Source organism: Rutilus rutilus (assembly GCF_951802725.1).
Source record: "Rutilus rutilus genome assembly, chromosome: 21".
NCBI lineage: Eukaryota > Metazoa > Chordata > Actinopteri > Cypriniformes > Leuciscidae > Rutilus > Rutilus rutilus.
This window is the reverse complement of record NC_140226.1, coordinates 21,595,900-21,609,684: the sequence shown is the minus strand read 5'-3', so window position 1 is coordinate 21,609,684 and position 13,785 is coordinate 21,595,900. Positions and strand designations below refer to the sequence as shown.

The window sequence follows — 13,785 nt, the reverse complement described above, 5'->3', positions numbered from 1 at the left end:
CAACACATGAGCGAGGTAGGCTGGCAGTTTTTACACATACACATTTGTAAGTCATGATGGTGCAGTGTCTCTGCAATGCTGTGTGCATGTGCATCTGTGTGTGTGTTGAGACTGACCCTTCTAAGCACCGTCTCTTTCACAGATTGTCATCTAGAATCTTCCTTCGCTGGGATTAGAGAGTTTTCTGCCAGGACATTACACATTACAGTTATAATCTAATATAATTTCTTTAAAAAATGTAAATTCTGTCATTTACTCACCCTCATGTTATTCCAAATATGTATGACTGACTTTCTTCTGCTGAACACCAAAGAAAATGTTTTGAAGAACCAAATTATTTCAGTTCCCATTTACTTCAGTTGTATTTCTTGTCCATATCAGGCCCGATTCTAGAATTAAATCACTAAGAGTGCTTCTAAAATTACTGAGGATGCTCTAGTTAGTAAAGTGCAGATATAATGTGTAAGCAGTGGCTCAGTACAGTGAGACGTTTACGATTATTTACAAGCCTTACAAGATTATTCACTTTTACCAATAATTAGAATAGAATTAAATATATATATATTTTCTATTAATCTATTAGTCTGCCTTACATTGCTTTAATGCGTTACTATTTTAACAAGTCATATTTATGTCCTGTGCAGACAGAGTGAATCCAGCATTTACATGTAGATGTCACTTCCTAAACTTTGCAACATGCAATTGGCTGTGGGTCCTCTTAGCATCATGAAAACAATAGCTCTATTTAATTAATTATATAGGCTGTAGCCTCAAAAGCGAGCCAAGACCTCTCCCTTTACAATCATTAAAACACTGTCGTTTTGTCAGTTCATCACAATCTCACAAATATAATCAATGAAGCTACCAACAACGCACAATAAACCTCTTACTTACATCATGTCTACACTTTGTTTGTTAAAGTTCACCCTAAAATGACATTTCTGTCATTAATTACTCATCCTCATGTTGTTTAGAACCCGATCTTCGGAACACAAATGAAGATATTTTTGATGAAATCCGAGAGCTTTCTGACCCATTCAGGTCCTAAAACACAACACAATGCCATGTGTATTTCAACATATGGGTAAAACAAAAGAAAAAAGAAAAGTCCTTCATATTGCCAGTACATTGGGCACTACTTTGTAAGGATTTTGCTTAGAGAGGAGAGTCCATTGCAGCTTAAGTGTCTTGCTTGAGGACACAATGATAATAAAACAGTGTGTCATCTCAGAAAATTTCAGTTTATAATGTTCTTGATGACAATGACATTAGGGGATGTCAGAGGCTAAATCATGACTGTGGAGTGTGGACAAGAGGAGGAGCTGGGGATGGTGGAAAGTAATTGGCTCCTGAGCAACACAATGAAAGCAGCTAAAGGATAACTGAAAAGGCGATCAGTTGTATATATTGTTAAGCTAATTGTTCATTTAACCAACGTTTAAGTCATTATCTTTACTGCTTTGAAATACATGCTGTTAATGAAAACACTATTGAATCATTTACAGTTACTGTACAAATAAAAACTATTATATAACACTACGTAATTACATAACCACAGTGAATAACTGTACATGGTGAATTAAGTTATATGCATATGCATAAACCTGTATTCAGATTTCAGAAGAATTATTTTGACATTTGTAATACAAAGGTGTCTCGTCTGTCAGCTGATCGGTTTCACTGTAATATAGATGAACGAAACTTTTAATAAACAAATAACCATTTAAATGTTTAGGATGTTTGTGTTGTAAGAATGTACAGGGAGACTTCAGATAGAAAAAGGCTATCTCGTTAATGTTTTCTCATTAAAATCAGATGATTTCCTATTAATTCAAAAGAATGAGGGAATATTAGAATACCCATATGGCGGCACGGTGACTGCACTTTATATGACGTCATGCGCAACCCAGTCATTTAAATAGATCAGTGGTACACTCCCTCAGAAAGTTAACAGATTCAGCAAAAGACCTTATTCACAGTCGCACCATCTTTGATTTTTAACTGGAATTAAAGAGAGGCTGTGAGGGACATACATCTCTTCAGTGGGTTATACTGTTATTTAAGGTGTTTTTGGATTGTTCTGCTGACGAAACACTGCAAAAATATATTTCAGAGAAATTTCAGTAGGCAAAAAACCCCAGACAATATGAACTGTGGAAAATTATGTGATCTCAGAGCTTTTTTTCAATGGATGTCATTGAAAACACTCACAGCCTCACTGTCATGGCACTGCTCTGAATAAGATCAATTACTCTTCATGTAGAAGGGTGACACTTAGGGCGTGTCCGAATCCACTTTTGCTAGTTTAACGACGGGAAAAATGGTCGGCGCGCCCGGCGCATGGTCTAAAAGAGTTGTCGGGTCAAGCCGAATTCCACCACATCATATATGTACACAATAATAATCTTTTACATTGTAATCCTTTTATTTTTAATATTTGGCATGTTTGTGTGCTGCTGCGCATCCCTATGTGTGTAATAAGCAGAGTGTACATGCGTTGTGCACCCGCCTATAGGCGCATATTACTAATGCGCCCTTTAAAGGAGTCATAATGTAGAAATTTCACTTTTCCACGAGAATCAATGTATGTTATGATTGCATAATGATTATACACTGGCCGGGAAGCCGATATTTAAAAGTGAAGCGTTTGTTTACCTCGGGGTTTGTAAAATAGGCCACGTGCACGCGCACGAAAAAACGAGATTTTGATTTCTTCCCCTTCTTGACGTCAAGACGGGGGAGGATATACCAAATATGGACACCGCAAACCTATGCCGCGGGAAGCCCGCCCCTCTCCCCCTCTCCCCCTCAGATTCAGTTTAGTCGACTCGAGAAAGATGGAGAAATCGAGTGCACACCTGAGATGCTCTGTGGGTGACTGCCACAAACAACATGCAAATGTGTTTTATCTACCAAAAACGGACGAAACTATCAGGGAACAGTGGATGAAATTCATTTTTAATGACGCTGTCCCAACAACTCTTTCAAGTGGCGTATCGTTAGGTGTGTGTGCTAAACATTTTACACCGGAATCTGTTACAAATTTGGGGCAGTATCAGGCGAACTTGGCCTCGAAGCTCCGTTTGGGAAAAGGTGCCATCCCAACCATCAGGGACTTGCCAGAAATTGAAAAGGTAAGACTGTGATTTTATTGCTCTACTGTGGTTAACAAATAGCAGCTAACAGCTAATGCGGCTATTGTATGTAACGTTACCTTCGAGGTAAACACGGGGAATGGACTCTACGAATGCTAGCCACATCTTTCGACTTTGTTTTACACTAGCAGCTACAGTAGTGACGGTACAGGAGTCCATGCTCAGTGGCTAAAACTGTTTAAATGCAAGTATGAAAACAATATACCACTAAACATTATTAGCCAAACTCATGCAAAACATGCAGTTTGAAAATAGCTTTCAGTTAGTGGGGCTTCTGTAAGAATGTATCTGGAAATGGTGTATTTTTTCTTTTTTCTTTGGTTGTGATTACAATTTCACTAACAATAAGTACCGTCACATTTATTGAGCTATTGCAGTATTTTGTCTATGTTTTTGTACCGCTTGGAAGTAGTAAAATACATTCCTGCAACCAATCAACGCGCCCCTCATTTGCATTATTATAATGACCGTCCACGACAGCCAAAACATCGCATCAGATCTCGCGAGACAATAATGCCTTTAGAAATAAGGGTCTGAGGGGCTCTGTGTTGATTTTTTTTCCACTTTTCTTTTTTAGAAGTGCCTAAAATACTATAATAGAGCATTTGGGTATCCAAGGTAACACAACATTATGACTCCTTTAAATAACAAAAAAATACTACGCCATTGACTTTAGACCAGGTTTTTGTTGGTCAGTGGCACAGTCTATTTCAATTGCCTCAAAATAGCAACTGAAAACAATGCGCCCGCCCCGAACACACCTCGTTTTCAGACCAGCACGCCCATGTGGGCTTAAATGCATTTGCTATTTAAACAACGCGCAGGACGTGAAAATGATAACTGTGTCGGGCTGAAACTAGCAAAAAACACTTGCGTCGCGCTTGGCGCCGCATTGCGCCGGGTATATCAAAAGGCCCATTATGTCCCAGCAGGTCTGCTTGATCAATTACCAAAGAAGCATGTCAAAGTGATTTTCTTGTCAAAGTGATAAAATGTTGTGTTGCAAAAATGAGTACACCCTCCTGAAAGTTATAAAACAATCTATAGTGCAAGTTAAGCTTTTGTTTTTTGCTAAGAAAAGAGCAGTAGAAAAGCCATCTTAGATCTGGAAAAAGCTGTGTGAAGAGTGACTGTTTCATCTCACATAGTAAGACGCAACGTGCAGAAGTGAAATACATTGTTGTTGTACAAAAAACTAATTTAGCCTTTTCCCAGGTCTATATTAACAAAATAGATTTTTGGTAATGGGTTACAGGAACGTTCTCATAGCAAAAGAAGTCAATTCACATACCACTGAGTGATGTAATACAAAATCTTGAAACAGAGGATGCTCCCTTCTCCTTATTCCCTGTGTTCTTGGGCACTTTTGTTAAAAGTTGATCAAACATCAGGGCACTCAAGCATGTTATCACTCGACTGAATGGCCGTAATCAGTAGTTATCAGCTCATAGATATGAGCCAGAAGGGGCCTTATCCATCCACATGGTTAATCACCAATACAAATAAGACTCCAGATCCAATCCCAGAGGAATCCAGCTCGCTGGTAACTGAAAGTCTACTGGATGGCGCGGCAACGTTGCGATATTTCCGCTTGATATTTTCAGGTAAGACCATCTAAATGATAAAACCGAGCATTTAAACTGTAATTAATTAGTCAATAAGGGAAAACAATACATAAAATGTGTTTTAATGTTGCGTGACATGAGTGTTGACATGAGATAACCGTATTGCAATTGTGTAAACGTTATATAGGCTTTAACGTTATTAGCCTATCGTTACGTTACATGCTTTATGTTACGTCTGAAGCTAATGGGGAAATTTAGATTCTAGTTAAACGCTAAGTTAGCCTGTAAAAAGGACTTTTTCCACACTCTAAGACAGTAAGGCTTACTGCATAGGCCTATATTGTGTGCTCGTTAACGCTTCACTGAAGCTATATCATAGGCCTACTCATATTGACCTGAATGAAATATTCAAACCCAAGACGCATTTTATGGCTGTTTGGAAACCTTGGGATCTTGACTAGAATATAAAATAAATTTCTGTGGGTTTGAACAAAGCTTGGCTGCATTTGATCCCACACGAGGAAGCTAACAATTACAACCAAAATTTGGTTTCGGCTGTTTAGAGAGAGCTGTGGCCCCTTCACAAATCTGTCTTGTGCAAGTTTCTCTCTGTTTATGTTTTAGGTTGAAGATGGCCCAGAGAAGTAAGCCTTATAGTTGCTAATCTAGAAGCATTAGCCAAGTGTGTCTGAGAACGATGGTATGATCTGCAACACTGTCTTTTTTTTATTACTGATTTATTACTGACTAGCGTTTTCTTTCTTTGTTGTTATTCAACAAGAGAGAACTCCCATTAATGAGAATCAAAAGGAAACCCTGAAATCCTTTTTTAAGGATGGAATGACACGATTTGGTTCAGAATTAATACCAAGAGCTGCATCGGCTACTGGTTTGGACACCAGTGTCATAGAAGTAAGGTTTACTTTAGTGCCACACTAACAAACAACATGTCAAATAAATGTTTCATTCTGCTGCACTGCTTGTATAAATGAAGTGTTTTGTTAACATTCAGTTAAATTGATGTAATACTCTTTCGATAATTTTTTGTTTTTCTTTTTCAGAACTGGATCGGTAATTACAAAAGATCAGTAATTACAAAAGCTTCGTCTGAGCCCCGGCCGTCAAAGGCCAAAGTTCACATCAGAGAGCTGTCGCCTTACAATCTTTTTTGAAGGGACATACTCAGAAACAAAGGTGAGAGACAAAATGTAACGGCTGTTGTTGTACATAGTGACCCTGTTGACATCAGGGGTTTACAAGGGTCATGAAACAGATTTTCAAGATAGTATTTGGCAAATACTTCACTCACGCAAGTTGCATTCATCAGTGTAAGACTGCTGTGTGTACTGAAAAGAATCATCAGGTCATCTTCTTTACACTTTATATTGTTTTTACAGAGTTGTTACAGAGAAATGGGTTTCACAACCCAAGTAAACCAGTGTGTTGGACAGATTGTTGTTGTATGAATTTACTTTAAAAAAGAGATGCTGACTCTAAAGTGTTAAGTTTTCTGTGCATTTATTTTTTCCTCAGGCACAATGAATGATACTAAGGGCAGGTGGGCCACATTGGGTGAAGATGAAAAGCAGAAATACTTTCAAGAGGCAGCAGCACTTGAGATGTGAGCAGAACATTGTGACAGACAACTGGATTATCTGTAGATTTTTTCATCATTTCAAACGAATTCATCCCAAATAAATATTCCAGCTGATTTTTGTTTACAAGGCTATCAACATCAAATATTCTCACATTGAAGAAATTGTCAAAGGCTCAAACCACCTTCTCAAACTAAATTCCTACTGGTTGGGCTAGTCTATTCAGATCAAGGTGGTTAATTGAAGCATTAGTAGTCACAAATGGCCAACTAATGAGTCAAATTATTAGTTGCATTTGGACTCTATGTAAACACAGCTAAACTACATTCAAAATTAATGTAACCCTGGTAGTCCCTGACCACTTATTTGCCACATGTGACAACACTGTTTTCATATATTGCCATGCCCTGTTGTTTCTTCAGTGTTGGATTTTTAAAAGTAGGTTTTGTCTATTTTGTGTATAATCAATTATTTACTATTTTTGTGGTTGTCTTATTTATCTAAATATTGTAAAGGTGTCCAAGCTTGAGGATTTGGGGGTGGAAACAGCCATTTTATCATTTGACCTTTAGAGGTGTTTGAACTGAGCAGCAAAGGAGCCACTGATTTCCTTGATTCAACGGACACAGTGAACAACTTTGCACTGCATTTCAAAGGTATTGGTTATATGAAAATCCACAAAAATGGACACATGCCCGTAATAGTGCAAATATTTTAAATAAATTGTTGCCTGTTGTTACATCTGTAGCCAGCTCCTCAGCCGCAACACCCAGTACCAGAGATGATGTCAGTGTTCTGGTAGGAAAAGTGCAAGATCTATTCAACCAAAAATATAGTAAGCATAAGTTCAAATACTTTTAAGACTGATGTAAAGAAACTGCTTATCTTGATAACTTAATATAGCTTCATGAATCCATGGCATTATTATCAAATGAATAAATTATCGTTTTGTGCCCATCAACCATTAGATTATGACACCTTACCAAAATGACTGTTTGCAGCCTGTACACTGGCTATCAACTAGAGGGGAGAGTCACAATTGTCCAACTGTGTAATATTGTGTAACGTGTGCATGCATGAGTGTGCCTGTGTCTTTCAGAGGAGGCCGGAGGTACTGGAAGGCTCCCCTACCAGTCCCTGGTGAATCAGGGCATGACCATTAAAGTTGCTGGACTGCCCAACAGCCTTACCCTCAAGAAGCCTTCCTTTTATGGAAGGAACCAATTGGTAGGCATTTTGAAAGCTGCAAAGGAGATTTCATTTGAAATAAGTAGGTGACATTACCAGTGGTTGTCTTTCTCCACTTGTGTTTTGGCAGACCATTTGGCTCTATGCAAAGTGGGGAAAATAAGTTAACTAAGAATAATACAGGCCTACATGTAAGTCTTTGTATAGTGCTGGGCCATTGCATCTCTTTCTGTCCCTTCACCCCAACCGGTCAAGGCGGATGGCCACCCGCCCTGAGCCATGGTTCTGCTTGAGGTTTCTGCCTCTTAAAGGGGTCATATGATGCGATTTCTTGTTTTCTGTTGCTGTTTGTGTATGTATAAGATCTGCAGAGTTACAAAGCTCAAAGTCTCAAACCCAAAGAGATATTCTTTGTAAAAGGTAAGGCTCAGCCACACCTTCCTACAACACTTCGTTCAAACACACCCCCACATCTCTACGTCAGTATGTGGGGGCAGAGTTTCATAACACCGCCCAAATGTATACGCCAAGAAAGAAGGCTTAACTTTTATTCTCACAAGCGCCGCCATGTCGTGGAGACGCTGTGTTTTTCGTTGCCAAAGCCAAACTACTTTGTTTGGCCTTCCAAAAGATGGGACAATTAGAAAACAGTGGCTTTGCCTCTGTCACCTACAGTAGTGCTTGTTCATGGTGGGAATTGTTGGGTATTTGTTAATAATATTATAAAGAATATGCTCTAGACCTACTCCGTTTGAAAAGTTCTGTGAAATAACTTTTGTTATGAATTGGCGCTATATAAATAAAATTGAATTGAAACAGATTCAGGTTATAGATTTTGTATGTGTCTTTGACAGTTTGTAAGGGATGTGACACTATGTCTCAGTTTCGTCATTATAATGCAGCACAATTTCTAAAAAGGCTCCTCTCCAGAATATCCTGTAGCTGTTTAGTTGAATGTGACTAGTGACTGTGGCCCTTGGCAATGGTTTTCATCTTTTTCATGCTCATCAAACTATTCACTAATTCAATTCTATGTATATAATTCCTGCGAATTAGGGAGTGAATGATGTGTGACACGGGCCCTATAAAGTCAATGAATTACCTGGCAGGGCAATCTGTGTCCATAAACGTGAAATGCTGGTATGGCCAAGGAGATGTTGTGTGGTATGCCCTCCTCTGATTTCTGATTGAACACAGTATGGCATAATTTTGAATAAATGTGTCAAGGTCTTTTCTCAAAACAATAATTCAGTTTTACACAGAAAAATAAATAAAAAGTACTTACATGCAAATGTGAGGCAACTACACAGGCAATGTCATAGACTACTCGCCGGTGTATGTTCTTGTCCTCACATCTTCGAAGTAGCTCATCGATGACATACAGGGGATAGGCTAATCTATTTCAACACAAATGTGAATAATGACACTTTATACTGAGGAAAAGTAAAAAATAATTATACAAACCTAAATACTCAATAAGGGCACTCAAAATTATCCAAAATGTTTCATCTTTTCTTATATTAGTGAAGATTATAGAATGGTGGTAAAGTTCAAATTTTGTAATGTTTTGGAATATCCCATATACATTCCATGAGGTTCATATTTGGTGACTGAAAAAAAAAAAAAAAAAAAATATGGCTTATGTTAGGGTCATGCTATTCTAAGCATTTTATGAATAGGTAGAATCAAACAGGGGAATTATCATTCTGGAACACTGGGTCTATAGTCAGAGATGTCACTACTGTGGCATAGACTTGCCGTTCTCCTTGGCTCATGTTGACAAACATTAGGGGCATTTCATGATGACAAGAGGCTCCAAACACTCCTGTAACATCAAGTTTCTTTGCTTGTTTTTGTGACCTCAGCTCGTTGCCAGCCTTGAAGTTACTGTAGTCCTAAAGATTTAAGGAAAACATAGATTTATGGGAGGAATAATCCCTTTTTTCACAAGTTTAATTAATATTTCATGGACTCAGTCCATGAAATTCTGCAACTATAACTAACCTTGTGAGGCTTTGAGCTGTCAAGATGTGATAGCAGGTATTCCTCTACATCCTATTCATCAACAAACATGCGGGTTCCATGTTATGGCTCAACCGCACTTGTACCTGAGCTTTGCTTCCTCACAAGGCCAAAGTTGGCATCCAATGTCACAATCATATCTCCATCCACCTGGAAAACAAACACTTATAGTAATCCTGGTTTTTTATCTGCACCAGGTTTATACATTTATACTATTACTATTTTATAATGATACTTTATACAAAAATTAACTAGGTTTGCAGATATCAATTCAATGCCATTAGGTCATGGAAAATGCAATCAGATTAATCAAACAAGAACCACGCTGGAACTAGAACCAACCTTTGGACATGCTGGGCATATGGTCCCATCATCTATTTGTGGTCAAATATCTACCAAACTTCTTTGTCGGAAGTGGTGATGCCTAAAATGGGATATGGATTCTCCTACCAGGGCTCTGTAGAGTGTGTTAACCTAGGGTTAGCAGCAGTCAGTGAAAACATTACTGTTTCGTATACTTACATCTGGTGATGGTGGTTCACTCAGAAGTTATTTTATAGAAAAATATCAAGAATACTTTTGCATGCAAATGTACAATCCTAGATGGTTCCATAAATGTTTACTTTTAGTTGTGATAATTAATGATTTAGTACAATCAAGGAAGAAGGTGTAATGTTCACGTCCATATGGACTCGTCAATCTTCTATGAAAGTAACTGAAATTTTCACTTCACAGACAAGACTTCAAACTGACCTCTGCAAACTGACTTGCCTCTGCAAGTGTGAGGTTATTTTTCCAGCGCAGGGTGTTGCAAAAACCCTCAACAGAAACCTGACACTCCAGTGACAGACAAACAAAAAGCTCTAGCATAGGGATGGAGAAGGCTGTCTGGGGCTTGTTGGCTGTTGCTGGCCAGAGCCCATACCTCAGCAGAGCGCAGGTTTCTGGTTCACACGCACAAATATTGACTGTGACGGTGCAGAGCCGTCCTGCCAAATAAAAACATAACCAAGTACTACTATAGAGACTACCATATCAGCATAGACTAAATCACTTGAGTGTGTCACCTATAACTTAATGTTTGTTATTATTGGAATCAGCAAACAACTTTTTTTCAAAATTGTATCACAAATTGTATTAATTCCTTATAGGAAATCATTACTCCACATGTAATAGGATTAAATTCCTTAACCTGTCAAGAAAATTAAATACATTAAGATTTTGTATCATGTAAAATGAAAAACATGTGCTGACAATGACCTTCATGTCCTTCGTGTACACAGCATGGGTGCCATGGCCTTCAGGTAAATATAGGAATAACCCCAGGGAGGATGGCTCATAGTAGACATTCTGTAAGAAAGATTGATAGCTCTGACAATGTTTTTAAAACAACAAACTCATGACACTAACAGTTGATACTACATAGTGCTAAAACAATTTGAAGTATCTAATGAATCTGTTGAAATTACTGTGAGTTTGCTGTCTGTATGTATTACTGCATGCTATTGTTATTACATTCCACTTATCAGAAAGATGCAGTGAATTTCTGTGAGTCCTCTTCAGACAAACCTCACAAAACACTGCAGTGGTGCTGCACTCAATGCAACTATAATCAGCATGTTCTAGGCAGACTACACACTGGGTAGTGATTGGTGCTGAACATTCAAACGACACCTTAAGCATGTCATCCTTGACTGCATCCCAGGCATGAAGCTCTCTCTACTTTGCCTTACTGTATGCACTCTCAGAACATGAACTACAGCTCGGTGCCACATCATCAGGCTCAGCCTGTTGAGATGTAATAGACATGTAAGGGTCGGAAGGATGGGTCTGTTTGGAGTTGGGCTGGGGTAGACCTTGACTAAGGTAAGAAACCTTTGCAGGGCCAGCGATACACCTCCTCACCACCTTAATTTTAACGCTCCTGAAACGTGTGGTCTTAACTGCTTTTCCCATATCTGAAATTAAAATATTTGGCAATTATTACATAAAGCAAAGTGCAACCCGTACTTCTTATCGCAGCCTAAAAGACAGAAACACATCAGTGAACATGGGATGCAGATGAGGGATATGTATTTGGTGCCATAGATAGATATAACGTTAGATAGATAGATAGATAGATAGATAGATAGATAGATAGATAGATAGATAGATAGATAGATAGACCCTAATGCTGGGTACACACCAAAAGATAATCGGGCTGATTTTGGCCCGATTTCCCCCCTTCCGACAATCCTAGCTATGTCCCGATTATCTTGATGGTTTAACAGATTATTTTATCAGATTTTCCCTTGGTGTGAGGTGTGTTAAGAGTGTCCGAACCTGCTCGGAAGAACGTCGGAGCCGCTCCGATCGCGAATCGTAAATATTAAACATGTTTAATATTTACGATCAGAAATCCTGATGTGTGGGGGGAACCCCGAGGACAAACGCACGCACGCTCTGGAGATCATCACGTGAAACAAAACAATATCCAATCAGAAAGCGAGATCTCTCTCTCTCACACACACACACACACACACACACACTTGCAGGAAGCTTAATGTTAAGATTTAGCATTCATAAGTGTAAATTTCGAGGAAACAAGCCTTTGTTTTTCATTTTAAGTGCAGAAATTTTACAATACCTAAACACAATTGGGTTTGAAAAATAAGAAAGCTGCAAAGTGCGTTTCAATCTGTAAACATTTTCAAATTTTTGTTTAACTTTTAAGTTTGTCACTGTTTATGTATATGTCTTTTTATGTTTGTTTATCGGCTTTACTCTTTGTACCCCCCTGACTGTAATTGTAATTCTTAAAATCAAAAAAAAAAAAAAAAAAAAGAAGCTGAGTGTTAAGGGTTCAGTGAGGTTCTATAGAGGGATTAAATAACTTTTTCTAAAGAGACAATAAATCCAATAAAGAATAAATAAAGACAATAAAGAATGAATATATTTCTGTATAAAAGGTTATATACAATGGTAGGTACAATGGTTTTTTCACGTGAATTTTCTGTGAAAATCATTCCAAACACTATCGCAATTTCTTCCTGCATGTTGTCCGTCATGCTTATTCTGAAGTCTCACGATATTTTGAGAGATTTCCTGTGTTCATAGTCGAGACCCTGGTTGAAAATCTGTTTGTGTGTGGTGTGCTGTCTTTGTCACATCATGGCACACCACACACTATAGGAGCAAAACGCTTAAATCTAGGATTTTTTGTCCTCATGTTTGTGGTCTGTCACATTTTGAAAATCTTATAAGATGTCAAAAATCTTTTGGTGTGTACCCAGCATAAGCTTCCTCGTGTGGGATCAAATCTAGCCAAGCTTTGTTCAAACCCACAGAACTTTATTTTATATTCTAGTCAAGATCTCAAGGTTTCCAAACAGCCATAAAATACGTCTTTGGTTTGAATATTTCACTCTAGTAAGTAACGTTAGGCCGGCCTATGATATAGCTTCAGTGAATCGTTAACGAGCACACAATATAGGCCTATGTACTAAGCCTTACTGTCTTACAGTGTGGTAAATAGCGTTTAACTAGAAACTAAATTTCTCCATTAGCTTCAGACGTAAAAACATGCTAGCAACATTAATGCTCACATAAAGCATAACGTAACGATAGGTAATAACGTTTACAAACACAATTGCAATACATTTATCTCATGTCAACACTCATGTCACGCAACATTAAAACACATTTTATCCATTGTTTTCCATTATTGACTAATTCATTACAGTTTAAATGATCGGTTTTATCATTTAAATGGTCTTACCTGAAAATATAAAGCGGGAAATATCGCAACGTTGCCGCGTCATCCAGTAGACTTCCGACTACCGGCGAGCTGGATTCCTCTGGGATTGGATCTGGAGTCTTCTCTTTTCTCTTATTTGTATCGGTGATTAACCATGTGGATGGATGATAACAGCCTTCTGAGCCTATACCAGTAGGCGCAGCAGGCCCCTTCTGGCCCATCTATGAGCTGATATCGGCCATTCAGTCGAGTAATAACATTCCTCGATAATGTTCGAGTAATAACATTCCTCGGTAATAACATCCTGCGTGCACCCAGGAGGTCATCATCCATGAGTTAAACAATAGATGTAAAAATGTGTTGTGAATTTGTACACTCAATCAATGCCACACTGACTGGGTCAAAGCAGTTATGGAGGACATGTAGGCCACTATATGTTTGTTGAATTAAATCAAATGTGTACTCATTTTTGCAGCCGTTCCCCATTGTGGAACGAATTTCCCCATTGTGGGATTAATAAAGGT

The 13,785-nt window shown here is 38.3% G+C and overlaps 1 long non-coding RNA gene and 1 pseudogene across 2 annotated transcripts; one reads left to right on the top strand and one right to left on the bottom strand.

The window, feature by feature from the left end:
* Positions 1 to 1,292: 1,292 nt before the first annotated feature.
* Positions 1,293 to 7,593, top strand: LOC311281340 (annotated as a pseudogene). The gene is made up of 8 exons: positions 1,293 to 1,338; positions 5,502 to 5,632; positions 5,782 to 5,914; positions 6,254 to 6,341; positions 6,738 to 6,753; positions 6,831 to 6,971; positions 7,064 to 7,150; positions 7,415 to 7,593. The product of its transcript is annotated as an uncharacterized misc_RNA (transcript).
* Positions 7,594 to 8,604: 1,011 nt separating this feature from the next.
* LOC311280652 lies at positions 8,605 to 9,966 on the bottom strand. Its single transcript, XR_014625705.1, has 5 exons — positions 9,868 to 9,966; positions 9,508 to 9,675; positions 9,262 to 9,398; positions 8,789 to 8,900; positions 8,605 to 8,686 (listed from the first exon to the last, which is right to left on the bottom strand). It is a non-coding gene; the product is annotated as an uncharacterized lncRNA (long non-coding RNA).
* Positions 9,967 to 13,785: the final 3,819 nt, after the last annotated feature.